Source organism: Lepisosteus oculatus, chromosome 21 (assembly GCF_040954835.1).
Source record: "Lepisosteus oculatus isolate fLepOcu1 chromosome 21, fLepOcu1.hap2, whole genome shotgun sequence".
Classification (NCBI taxonomy): Eukaryota; Metazoa; Chordata; class Actinopteri; order Semionotiformes; family Lepisosteidae; genus Lepisosteus; species Lepisosteus oculatus.
Genome location: NC_090716.1, coordinates 2410751 through 2423449, shown reverse-complemented (window position 1 = coordinate 2423449; position 12699 = coordinate 2410751). Strand labels below are relative to the sequence as shown.

The window sequence follows — 12699 nt, the reverse complement described above, 5'->3', positions numbered from 1 at the left end:
TACATAATGCTTTACATTGGACTCGAGCGACTAATTCAATTGTATTACTGCAGCACTCGCCATGTTCAGCCTCCCCAGTTTCCCACACTGCTAAAATTCAGAGAACTCCAAAATTAAAGTCATTCATGGCAAGTTCGGGGAAAGTAACAGCCAAGTGAAACTTTTAAAAAAGGGGCAAATGAAATAAGCAGAGTCAACTGCTTTTTTTTTACATTTCGTTTTGTTTTGCTTTCCGAATCTTGTTCTCCAAGTTCTCTACTGCTGGGGCCCAGAGGTCAGGAAGAGCAGAGGATGGGAGATCACAGGGGACACCGGAAATGGAACCAGGAGGTTTGATTGGTGCAGAATCTTGACAGTAGGCCACATGGGCACTTTGGGTCTAGTGTTTTAACTTTAAAAGTGCAACATTTGTGCTGCGTCTGCTCTGTGACCTGCTGTTTTCTTGTCTGTTTTAGAGAAGTGCACAGTAGGAAGAAGAAAGCTCAAAACCCACTCTTGCAGAATGTATGAGTAACCCAGAGACTCACAGAAACCTCGGGGTAAAGAAATACCTCCTATTCTTGGTTTTAAATGCATTTCCACATTGTTCCAACTACACTGGGTTGATTTTAAATACTGGTATCAGGCCCCCTGATAATCTCCTGTATTCAAGACTGAAATGGTTCATTTCTTTCAGCCTAGAGGACATTCCCTTAAACCACATGCAGGTGGTTGCTTTTCCCTGGATTGATTCCAGAGCAACAATATCTTTTTTATAACACAGTGATCAAAGTTGCCCAAGAGTGCACAATATTCTACATGTGGATTTACTAGTGCCTGATTCAATTTTAACATCACATTTATTGATTTACTCTACACTGTATCCTAATATTTTACTTGCTTTTTTCAGTTCTTCCCCACGTTGTCCAGAAGGTGTAAATAATGTCAACATAAACACAGAAGCCTTTTCCTTAGTAGCCTCTACGAGCTCAATGTTTCCCAGTTTTTTAGTTACAGTTTTTACTGCCTGTATGCAAAACCCTGCACTTATTTACATTAAATGTCATCTTCCAGTTATTTTCCCAAGCATTAACTTGAACTGAAATTTTTTAATTTGATTTGGTGATCATTTGATACTGCGCTTCATAATTCCCCTAACATGGTAGCATTTGAAAACCTGATGTTTCGCTAACCATACAAGAAGATAGATCACTGATAGAAATAAGGTAATTACAGCATTTAATCCCTACCCGTACTCTCTGTTTTCTATTAATCAATTTTCAATCCAAACACTTGTTTCCCTAAATGTTCACCCCCTTCAATTTGAAATGTTAACACCAAAACCTAAATACACCTTATTATAAGTGCTGTGTGTGTCTATTAGTGTTGTAGCTTGGTCACAGAACTCTAACAATTTGTCTAACCAAGACCTACTGTACCGTTTTCTTAATCCATGCCGATTATTCCTAAGGATCTTATTTCCATACAAGTGGTCCTCTAGATTAGTTCTAATAATTGTTTCTATAGCCTTACGTGTTATTAGTTATTGGTCTATAATTACTTGGTTCAGCTTTGTCGCCCTTCTTATAGATGGGCACTAGTTTAGCGGTGCTCTTGTGTAAGGAATCCCTAACGAAGAGGTATGCGGATCCTATGCAGACGCAGGAGCAGGTAGATATCGAGACGGGCGTACAATCCGAAACGTCAGGCGAGATCGTGGTCGAAAGGCGAAAGGTAGTTCGAAATCCAGGAGATGCGAAGAGAGGCGTACAATCCACATCAGTAGGCGAGATACAAGGTCGAGAGGCAAAAGCGTAGTTTAGGAACCGGGAGAAGTGTAGAAAGCGGGGTAGAGCTCTCTAAGAGAAGACTCTGGGTGGTTTAAATAGCGCTGCACGGTAAAGCGTGTGCTGGTGGATTAACCCTCTGTTAGTGATACATATCGAGTTTGTTTTAAACTTCCTGGCGGAAACGGGTTCCATAGATTAGTGCTCCGGTGGGTTGATCTCCGCGGGCTGGCGGGCGTGACATCTAGTCCATGGGCACATGAGCTCATGGCTTTTAAAATTAAAAAAATAATAATTCGAAGTTGTAATGAACTGCTTTGACAGATTGTATTTTTGCCCTGTTCTTCCTGCTACTCCTACATTCTTTTTAACACGGTCTGGGACAGTAAGAATGCAGAATCAAAGCCCCAGAATAAAAGAGGGCACTTTGCCCCTTTTGATTGTCATGCTTCAGTCCTGCAAGGTCTTTAAAATCATGGTTCGAGAAAGCATCTGTAGGAACAGCATCTAGCTTAGCTCAGCGTTACTTAAGATAGCTTTTATTTGTACGTGAATTAGACCTTCAAATAAAATATAAAAATGTATTTATCTTATAGAAAGCTGGACAGCATAATTAGCACTTTCCCTGCACCACGTGGAGGATTTAAGAACTCCACTCACTAACTTCTGTACTACTCACATAAAGATGTCTGGAATTTGTGATACTGGCCCTGTGCCCATTATTCCATATAGTTCATATCTCACAGGTGCTTCTGCATAACTCAGTGGTAACCCATTAAGAGCTGCTTGGCCACCACAGAGAAGAAAGCAAATGAGTGCTTTAAAATTTGAGGACAAAGCGAAAGCTACATTTTTGTCAGCAGGACACCTACAGTAAGTCAGAACATTCAACATGCAATCAAGGACAAAAAAACAACAGAAGAGCTATAAATGAAAGTGCTCAGTTGTCGTGCACTCTGTGTAAAGTATGGAGGAGGTCAGAGTATTTAGGAGTCAGAGGTAGACTGCAAGAACCGAGAGACCCAGGACTGAGAGTGCAAGTCACATAACTCTGCTTCACAGACTGTTTTCCAAAGTCTTTCATGTTTTAAAACAGTAGTTTAAGTCACTGGTGTCCACCAGTGTTTCACCTGGCATTTGTACTGTATGATGTGGAATGAACAGCACATAAGGCTGACATGGCCACTGTTCACCTAGAGGGCGCTCTGCTTCTGTCCTGTTCCTGGTTCCCTGTGATTATTCATGTCTTTCTGGTGTGTCTTGTTGTGTAGCCTATTTACTTCCTGTTTCTGCTCTGCTCCTGGCTCAGAGGTTTGGTTGTCCTGAGACCCGCCTAGCATCAGGTCGCTCCTGTCTGTGGCCTGAGGGCATAGGTTTCTCTACGGCATTTCCTGAACAGCTGAGCCCGGGCTAACCCCCGTCTCGCTGCTACGCATGGGGTCTTTATCGCTCTCCTGCCATTCCACGGCTCGTCCGTTCAGACATCCGTGACAAAGGCCAGTCCCAAAATTTTTTTAAAAAGCTATACAGCAAGAAGGGATATAGTAGGCAGCACAGTAAAGCAGCAGATTGGAGTAGTTGACAAAGCTTTGGACTCACAACTGAAAGGCTGAGGGTGTGAATCTTGGGTGCAGCACTACTGGTAGAGCACAACCAGCAGCCACATTGCTCTGTGGCTCCCCGCTGGCAGCCCACTGGAGCTCAACAGTGTGAGCCTGGTCAGTACCTGGATGGGAGACTCCTGGGAAAGCTGAGGCTGCTGCTGGAAGAGGTGTTAGTGGGGCCAGTAGGGGGCGCTCACCCTGCAGTCTGTGGGTCCTGATGCCCCAGTATAGTGACAGGGACACTGCACTGTAAAAAGGTCCTTCGAATGAGATGTAAAACCGAGGTCCTGACTCTCTGTGGTCATTAAAAATCCCAGGGTGTTTCTTGAAAAGAGTAGAGGGTGTTACCCCGGTGTCCTGGCCAAATTTCCCCCTGGCCTTTACCAATCATGGCCTCCTAATAACCCCCATCTCTGAACTGGCTTCATCACTCTGCTCTCCTCCCCACTGAGAGCTGGTGTGTGTGAGGGGACTGGAGCATCATCCAGGTGGGGCTGCACACTGGTGGGGGTGGAGGGGATCCCCATGACCTGTAAAGAGCTCTGAGTGGAGTGTCCAGAAAAGTGCCATATAAGTGCAAGGAATTATGATTATGATTATTATTATTATTATTATTATTATTATTATTATTATTATTATTATTATTATTCTTTCACTCAGATAGCCGCAGTAAATCATCCAGCTATATACAGTAAATGGGTGCAAATATACATTGCCTTGAGTGAAATAATTGGTGTATCCCTCATATGTGAATCCTGAACAATCCTGTGGAGTCACCATAACAAGCTTGTTCCAGATGCCTGAAAATCCTACACAGTGGTTAGACAGGAGAATAATGGTGTAGACTTGATTGTTTTAGGTGTAGGATGAGGAAGTTTAAAACAAAAGGCAACTTTTTTTTGCATGTTAAGGATTTTCAGCTTAACTAACTCACACTGGTTTAAGTCAGCAGTTGAATGGTAATTGCATTGTTAAACAATCCTATTACAGAAAGTCACCATCTCTGAAGTGGGAAGACAAAGTCTTCAAAAAAATGAAATAATTGCGTGATATGGTATAATCATTCGAGCTCTAGCAACAGTACTGTAAAAAAAACAGAATGATACTATATATTGGTAAATATACAGCCAACAATTTGAATTACATAAACAAATTGGTTTTGTGGTTTATTAAAGAAGGAATGTTCTGCTGTTTTTAATGTAAAACTTCATCAAGCCTGATAATTACATTTTTAATAAGTTCTACTTTATTGAGGCTGAGTGCTTGTGATTCTTCTTGGCATTTTCCTTTTTTTAAAAAGTAATGAGTCCTGAGATATTTGGTTCTTAAAGGAAGAAGTGGCTTCACTGAAATTAATTTAGGCTCGTTCTGGGAGGATACCTGCATAGCTATGAATTAAAATACACCATACTCCTTAAAGCTGTCTATGGTAAGACACGTACCTGTATGTGTATCCATTTCTTCAGTGAGACATGCTGATGTTTCAGTAAAACACACATCCCTGCAGCTAAGTTTGACATTATACAGTAGAAGTCTGGCAGAAATTAAAGTCTTTTCTTAGGGTTCTGATAAAAGCCGATAAATAGTATTACAAGAATTCATAGTGGCTTTATATTGTTAAAACGCAGCACAAAGCTGAAATGTGTTTCTTCTAAAGCACATCTATAAATTGAGCTGGTTTGCTGCTTGATTCTACAATATCTCTGCATTTTGTCGAGCTTTTAGGAGTTTTAGGATCTTCAGGATATGATGCTTTTGAAGAGGCACTAGAGTCGAAGGAATATTTCAAGTGCTGTTTATGCATGGGCAGACAGTGACTAGGCTCATTTCTTAAAACAATATAAAAATATAAATAAGATCTAAGTTTAAATTTGACCTGCTTTTACTTTAAGGTTGATCTGTATGAATCTTAAATACTCTTAAATTTTTACTTTATAAATCAAACAGCCATGCAATTTAGATATTAAGATGGAACTCTAACTGGAAGTATGGAATTAATTAATTCCTCCCTGTGGGAATATTCCTGTCTGTTCTTTTTAATTCTACCGAGACATATCTTTCACTGAGTTACTGCAGGTACACTGTATATATGATAAATGTCTAAAACATACTTTGTAATGAAGTGTTGAAGAGACCCAGAGGAGAATTGTTATAGGAGATGCAGACCTGGTTTTCCTCCAAAGGCAATTCAGTCAAATACACTGCAAGCAGACTCTGCATTAATCTCCAAGTTATTTTGAGGTCCCTGATACTTCCACATCTGCTTTGAATGCAGAAAAGAAGAACTGAGGGGGGGTGGGGTGGAGAATTATACAACACTAGCTCTGTTTCTGAACACTGGTTTTAAAAATAAACTCCAGAAAACATTTAATTCTGCATTTAAAGCATTCTCTTCCACAGAGATCAAAAGTGGTTTGATGTTGGGGGGCCGATCTGTATCAATGTTTTGTGCCGTAAGTAATTTCTTATTTTGAACCAGATTTTGACAAGAGCAATTCTATATAACTTCTTTTAAAGTTCAATTCTCGCCCAAAGGGAAGCTTGAGTCCGCTCAGCTCAGCCTGTGATCTCTTGCTCCTGGATAAAAGTTTTCCTGACTTTGGTGAAGCCCTGGATGATGAACAGTGCAATACTAGGAACCTCTTCATCTCACGCTGACTGCCTTTGTGTAGAACCTGTTTCACGAACTTCAGGTTCCAAAGTTGAGGCCGTAGTGTGCGCGCTCCCATCACCATAGCAACCACGCTGTCAGAGAGTGGCAAGACAGCAAGGCCCGTGTGGGCTGTGGCGCTGTGGTGTTGTTCGAGCCTGCTCCTGAGCAAGCGCCCCCGAAACTTGGTTAGGCATCTACACGGCTCCTAAGTAACGGCATGATTGTTTTAGGATAATCAGAGCTCCTGTCATTTTCCCTACCAGACACTGATGTCTCATGGACAGAATATTTAAATTCCCCTTGATCCCAGTTCTCTAAGAACAGGAACACAAACACAAACAAGAACAATAACAAGCGCCCTCTGGTGGTTTAACCCTTTATCTGACACTCCAGGTTCAGTAAACCCTCTTAACACGATTTAGAAAAAAACAGTGGAAGTACAGTATACTGTTACAGCTATGATAGTTAAATCTTTAACATTCTGCTGTTTTCCCACCTCTCCTGTAAGCTCTCTGTGCGCAATTACATTGCCCAGCGCTAATACTCCGGATTGGTCCGACTGACAGCTTTTCCATGGCAGCTGACAGCCATCATGACACACGATTGAGCTTGGCTGGGCCATGGTGCATCCCGAGCAACCACTACCTGCTGCTTAATGTGACAGAATCAAAGGACAGCTCATGGTTCTGGCACTTCATTTGCATTTGTTACTTGATCTACATTCTTCTGTGTGGGTCTTCAGTGTCGCTCCAACTCGTGTTGGGTTGTGAGGGTGATCAACTGTAGATGCAGGGTACCAGGTAGTAAGTTGGTAAGATGAATACACGGGTGTCTGAATCTGTCTGAAGTCAGTCTCCGGCTGAGATCAGGATTCTCCTAGCAGAGTAGCACAGCTGGCCACCAGGGTTGAACAGGCTTGTAGTCAGCTAATATCATCCCCTGCTTAACACTCCACAGAAACCTTTGAGACTTGTTGGCCAGCTGGGGGAGCAGTCCTCCTTTTGATGAGAATCCCACTGTTGCAGCTCAGGGATTGCAATGTTAAGTGTAGCCGATTGCCCGGTTCTACATGAGCCAGGGGACGAGGGCAAGCTTCCTGAGCCAGGCTCGAAGCGAGAGATCGTGAAGAACTGCCTGTTTCTAATGCAGGGGGGGGTAGAAATGCATCTGTTCCAAGTTCACAGTAAAAAAAAAAAGAAACACTCCTAAAAACAGCGCCTGGCTCAGTTCCTAAGAGCACAAGAAGTCTGTCTTTCGAGGGGACACACAAGGATGTCTGGGACTGTGTTGAGGGGAAGTCTATCTGTCCAGTCTCCCGCAGGTCCCGTTAATGAGCCTGGGTGAGCTCAGCTGTGTTTCATGGCAAAGGGCAATTACTGTCTGTCTGCCCAAGTGCCGCAGTGGAACAGTGTTCCGATCAGAACGAACACTAGCAATTTGTGTAAACCTCTTAATCGGCTTTCTTAACCTGAACACTGCAATTGATTCTGTGATGCAAACGAGCTCTAATTCTGTTTCATACATTCCCCCAGTGAGCCTCTCCCCTTATCCCCCTGCTCAGGGAAGGAGATACACAGACACCTTTGAATGGTTTTGCCAAGTTCGCATTCACATTCCTGTGCAGCTGCAGTCCTGTTTTTTTTCCTGTCTTGTTGGAAAAGCTTTAAGGATTTGGACTGTGACGATACAAGATTATCCCTCTGTACCAGCTCGGTAATTATTTGTCTGGATACTTAGCACAAATGCTTATTAAATTTTACCTAAAGTGAAGGGATTGCACTTCCTCCTGAGCAGTCAAAAACGTGTTTGATGAGATTACAATGGGTTGCCATATTTCTTGTATTGAAATGTAAATGGTTTGGGAGTTACAACAGGCTGAGGAGGATCACTGCTTCTTGTTTTTTTTTAAGCCAAATACCTGTAGAGTCATTTTCTTGTTTAAGGTGAAATACAGTTTTGAAACTATGCAACAAATCATGTAGACAGGGGATGCAGATGAAGACAGGCCCTTAACCGGCTTAGTTAATGTCAAGAGCAAGGGTTTGGCCAAAGACACAGCAGAGAGACAGAGCAACAATGTTTATTAAGGTACCTAATAATTTGCTGATGACTTCTTACTCTGGGCTGCTTAATATCCTTTTTCTCTGAAATTTAAGTGCAGATTTTGATACCATCAATCACAGCATCTAACTGAATTGTATGAAGATACTGGATTACTAGACTACCTAGGAATCACAGGTACTTCACTTCATTGATTTGGCTTTGGCTCCTTTTTGACTGCCTAGAGCCAATTCTTAAAACACGGCTGTGAAAAATCTGAAGCTGCCTCAACACTCATGGTGTTCCCCAAGGTTCTGTGCTAGAACCTTTGCTGTTTAAATGTTCCCTCTTGATCAGATTATTTGTCATCAGAGAATTGTGTTTCACTGCCCTGCTGATGATACCACGGATCTTTTTGCAGATCAAATCAGACATTCCTGCGGCAATTTCTCCTCCTTTAAAGCTTCTTTCAGATGTTAATTGATAGATGCAACTGAATTATCTTAAACTAAACTGTAACACGAATATTATGTTTAGACTTGCAATATCTGGTGTGCTATGTTGATGATGTTACTGTTATTGTTACAGAGCTGATATGAAGCCCTTCGTGCCTTCCATGGTACTTTTGACACTGTGCTGTTTTAACATTTAAGGTTTGTGCTAAAAATGTTGCAAAGGGATCTTTCTTATGCCTTTATAACATTGTTTGATTAAACCCCTTGCTCTGCCTGTCTGACGGTGACATATTGGTGCATGAATCTGTTCCATCAAGATTAGACAACTGTAATACCTTATTTACAGAGCGACATCTCCTGGAATATTAAGAAAAAGCTTGAAGACACCCAGACTTTACTACTTTACTTTACTAACTAGAAGTGGTCTGCATCAGCACACAGCCCCCATAAAATTCAAAGAGACTTTAAGGTTCTCTGCTCATGTGTATTAATCATCATAGTCTAACCCCAGATAATAATAAGGAGCTACTGCATGAATGAAGTCCAGCTCTTTAACTGAGATCTCCTGATCTTGCTTGAAAACAAGACTAGGCTCCTCACAGTGAGTGCCAGAGCCTGCTTCTTAGCAGAGTGCACCTGCTGACATTTTTAGAGCTCACTTAAGAAGGGCTGTAAGAAGCTTCTGTTGTGTATTGTGTCACCCGTTCTGATTTTGTTCCTTGAAATGTGCTCATAAGTAAAATCTTGTTCTTGTTCAGGACTCACAGACCCTTCCAGCACTCCCTTGCAGTGTGGAGAAGCCCCATTTGGTGATGTCGCGCTTTATCCTCCTCCTGAGGTCCTCTCCTCCTCTCCTCCAGCTCCCTCGCTCCCTGCTCCGTGTTGGGCCGGATAAGAGTGTTCCTCGCTTTCCACAGTCTTTGTTTTGTTAGGGACGCCAGCAGCCAAAGCAGGAGCTGTGTCTCTTTGTCCAATCCGCTAGGTGCTAGTCCCAGTAGGATGTTCTGGTAGCTTAGCACTGTTCTCACTCCCAGGAACTGGACGGTGTTGTCCATTCTGCCCCACCCCGCTTTGGGGCAACTCCAGAACATGTGGGCCTGCGTCTCCTCGGTGAACCACGTGTCCCGGGGGCATTGGGGGTTCCTGGTGAGCGAGTGTCTGTAGAGGACTTCTCTGGTTGCCAGCCTCTTGTGTACGGCCATCCAGCTGAGGTCTTGTTGTCCAGTTCCTTTGGCTGCGTCCTTTCCCAGACCAGTCTGGGAACTGGAGAAACACAATAACATCTCATCTGTACGTGGTCACTAGGGCACTGGCCTCACCTGCGTGAACCTGACTATTTATATAATTTTGTAGGGGAGTGAACAGTCCGGGTTAATCCAGGGTAGTCAGACCTCGCCTCTCAGGCATGGTGAGTGAGCCACCAGTGAAGACTCTGATGGCCCGCTCATGGGGAGACAAACTCACCCCACAACAGTGAGAGTCTATCTGACACTCCAGATCAGTGGAGGTGTATCCAGAAGTGCTCTGAAGACCACATTGTCTGATTGGCTCAACTTAAAATGCAAAACATTCGGTGAACCTTTGATCTCCCAAAACCTGTACTCCTAAATTACTGTAGACTGTACTGTTCCCTATAATTTCCAAGCAAAAGAAGCTGGGCAATTTAATATAATTTTATTTTTTTTTAATCTATAAAAAGGTGATTTAACATATGAAGAAAAACGTGCTATTAGCATTGAACTTTGCAAAAGTATGATGTTTGGGAAAAAATAATACAGGCAATGAAAACGGCTGGCGATTAAGGAGTGAAATATTGCCCTCTCAGGAGCGCAGAAAGTGTGAACATGTTCCAAGACAATATTAATTTATTGCAAAGCCTTTAATTTAAAGGGCTGTTACAAATTTCTGAGTCATTTAAAAATATTTAGTCCATCAAAGGGGCACTTCAATCTTGCTTGCAGCAAAGAAAGAAAAGTTGGAAGAGAACTCTCCGTTTTTCACAGCTCATGAGCCAGGGAAGAGATAGCTCCAGGACATCTTATTAAAACTCATTTCTCCTCTATCTTTGCGTTCTGTGATTTAAGGTTATCGTTGCCATTTTGAAGGTACGTTTCTGAACTGTAGGGCTAGAGAACAGCAGAATGCGGTTCGCCAAGTGTTCATTTATTAACCTAAGACATTCTTTATTCACTTTATTGACTTTTTTATCGCTTCACATGAGATAAATCTGGGAATTTAATTTTAAATAGGGACATCATCTTTGAAACTCATTTTACAATCTATAAATTTTAGATATCAGCCTCTACCACAAAAAAAAATAGGCTTTGTTGGTGCTACTCTTTGCCTAAACTCCGTAGACTTTCACCATGTTTTAAAACAACCCTACTTTGCATTTTTATTCTTCACTTTCTCTACTGTGCTGGTACAATAGTTATTACGGTCATCTGAGGTTCAGTCAAAGGACTAAGCCTCATCTCCAGAGCTGTGGTGTAGGGCTTATCAGGGTAGGCCCTCTCTGTACATCCTGACAGGCACCTAAGCTGTTTCCCACCTCCAAAATAACGTCTCTGTCTGAGACTCTTCTCAAACGGTCATGTGTCAAAAACTCACAAAGTTGTATCACTCACTCATTCAGTCAGTTTCTTCCTTCCTCTCTCTCCCTCTGGTGCAGCTTGCATAACAGAGGATCTGCCCTCTGTGTTCAGATGGCAAACGCTGTCTAACCTTGGAAACCTCAGCTTCCTGGTTCTCAAACTGTCACCGACCAATTATCTTTTAGCAACTGGTCAGGTGACTGAGGATAGCAGGTCATTGCCCATAGTCTTTTAGGAAGTGTAGTTCAGACAAGTTGGCTTTTGTCTGACCCTACCACTCTCTCACAGCCACATTTACTGAAGATCAAGTAGGGAGCTGAGTCACCATGTGTAGGCTGCAAATGAACAGGTAATAATGTAATAATAATAATGTTTCTTTATTAGCCCTATACAATTTCTTGCATTAGGAATTTGTCTCCATAAGACACAGACAGGGAGAGAAGCTTGGGGTCAGAGTGCAGGGTCAGCCATTGTACGGCGCCCCTGGAGCAGTTGGGGTGAAGGGCCTTGCTTAGGGGCCCAACAGAGTAGGATTCCTCTGCCAGCCACGGGATTTGAACCAGCAACCTTCCAGCCACAGAGCCACCACTCCACCCCGGTAAAGGTAAAGGTTTGTTCCATGCTGAAGGGAAAAGAAAAGAGAGACAACGTTTTGGCTGTGCAGTCTTCTTCAGGTGTGAGGAAGATTTTGTTAAGGTGATAAAGCTACTTTCCAGTTTGCAGTCTTCAGGTTCTTCAGGGGCGCTTCATCAGTCGTCTTCAGGTACATCAAATAAGGCTGCACAGCCTAAACATCATGTCTCTTTTTTTCTTTTCCTTTTAGCATGGAATAAACCTTTACACGTTTACCGAAAACAGCATCAGTAAATTCCAGCTGACTCCTGCTCAGGCTTCGCCTGCGTACCCTTGAAGAAATCTGAAAACCACTCTCCCTAGTCTCTCCAAGCGTCTTCCGAGCTAGGCTCCTCACTCCTGTAGCCACAGCTGTTGCCATCCTTTTGGCAAGACGGCAGCTCTCAACCAAATTAGGCAGGCCTGCTCATAAGCATCGCTCAGAGCCCTTCCGTCAGGTTCTGTGTTCTGGGAAACAGGCAGATAATGTATTTTTAACACTTGGAGCCACAGATGTGCTAATCAAAAGTACATTAAAGAAGGAAGCACCTTGTTTAATTGAAAGACTTAAACTATGCTTTTAAGCCATTAGGGGAACATATGGCAGGGGGTTTGATTGTAACTAAAGTAGCGTTTTTGGCATTAAGCTGGATTGTGCTGTACTTGGATTTAAACAATGCCATGTTCAAACTGATTAGTAACCACTTTGCTGTTGTTGTTTTTTTTCATTGACCCATTTTTGTTTATATTAGTTTGCCCTTTTCTGTCTGGAGACATTTGCATTCCCCTTACAAAATCCGCATGAACCCTGGAGGATTTATTGCTAAAGGACAGGTCTGACATGGACACCAAGCTTTTCTGTTCATGAGGTTCAAGTCGATTGTCGCCTCCAAGCATATTTCTTGGGCTGTTGACTGCTACTGTGCACTTCAGTGTTGAGAAACGGCCTTGGACACAAAGCTTGTGCCCTGAAAA

General features: G+C 42.6%; 1 long non-coding RNA gene across 1 annotated transcript; it reads right to left on the bottom strand.

Moving 5' to 3' along the window:
• Window positions 1–6387: 6387 nt before the first annotated feature.
• Window positions 6388–11246, bottom strand: LOC138224448 (uncharacterized). Its single transcript, XR_011182946.1, has 2 exons — window positions 11146–11246; window positions 6388–9781 (listed from the first exon to the last, which is right to left on the bottom strand). It is a non-coding gene; the product is annotated as an uncharacterized lncRNA (long non-coding RNA).
• Window positions 11247–12699: the final 1453 nt, after the last annotated feature.